We start from the raw sequence: 1,380 nt of genomic DNA on the forward strand, positions 1-1,380 counted from the left end.
AGGGTATGGGGCAGGACCCTTTCTTGAACTGGGGTCTTATGACCTACAATCAGACAAGGTAAGTCAGAGAATTTCTTTATGGCCAGCTTCAAGACAGAAAGGCTTGGGGGATGGTCACAGTATAATTTTAGTCTTTATGGCTGGCTTTGGGGGACAGGGGTTATGGTTTCTATAGCCCGACTTGGGAAAGAGGGATTTTAGTTTCTACTGCCTGCCTCTGGGGAGAATGAAGCTGAGAGACAGGAGAACAGAAGATCAAAGGAAAACTTTGCTTTTGAGGCTGCTTCTGAGCTTAACACTAAGCTGTAGACTTTACCTAATGATCCTCCCATTCTGATTCTCTCATCTAGCCAACCTCCTCATTACTCACAAGTGCAGTTTGAAGTCCAGAGAGGAAGAGGAGGACTTGCTCAATGCCACACAGCGGAGTCAGAACTAGAACTCATTTCTCCTGAGGCTGATCCCAAGGGTTGTATGAGAGATGCCCATGTGGCTCTGTTCCTTGGTAGATGTGGGGAGGAGGGAGACTGCATTGCCAACACTCTTGTGCCCTGGAGCCTCATTGGGAAGTAGAAAGGGGACTACACAGACTCCTTCCAGCATCATTCCTTCTCCCTTTTTGTAGCAACCAAGCTTCCTCACCCTATTACCCACTTCCTCCCACCTCCTAAATGCTCCATTCTTTCAGCCTCAGACACACTCCATCATCATGTAAGAGGTCAACCTTGGGCAGTAAAAGCCTAACCCTCTCAGCTGCTTTGGAGGACCTCTTAGTGAACAGGTACATTCTTTTCAGATTAGAGTACCTAGCATCTCCATACGAAGGCCTTTGGAGGAAATTCTCACAAGCCAGCCACAGACACAGTGCCTGGGAACCAAGACCATAACCAAGATAGAAGGAAAGATGGGATAGTGGCTTGTTCTAACTGCTTGCCTCAAATCAGGTAGCCCCAGGCTTGTATTCTGGCCCTGCCCCCCACTGTTGTGAGAGCCTGGGCAGGAGCCATAACCTCTCAGACTTGAATTTCCTCATTTGCAGAACAAGGATTTAAAATAATAATAATGATGAAACTACCTCTCAGTGATAAACTATTCACTCATAGATTTAACAGTTGAACAAGATAAAGGTCCTGTCTCTATTCCTACAAGCACATTCCAGTAAGATTAGAGTCTTAGTGAAGAGAACTCTACAAGTAAAGAAATAAACAAGATGATATCATCAACTAATAATATCAGAAGACAAAAAAATCAGATTAAAGTAATACAAAGTGGGTGTAGGTTGCCTTTTTCAGTCTGATAAGAACTCTCTGAGGAAGTGAACTTTGACCATCCTTGGGAGGAATAAGAAACATTTGAGGGAAGAGCCAATGTGAAAATTAA

The sequence above is a fragment of the Galeopterus variegatus genome, unplaced genomic scaffold, assembly GCF_000696425.1.
Source record: "Galeopterus variegatus unplaced genomic scaffold, G_variegatus-3.0.2 Scaffold3155, whole genome shotgun sequence".
Lineage (NCBI taxonomy): Eukaryota > Metazoa > Chordata > Mammalia > Dermoptera > Cynocephalidae > Galeopterus > Galeopterus variegatus.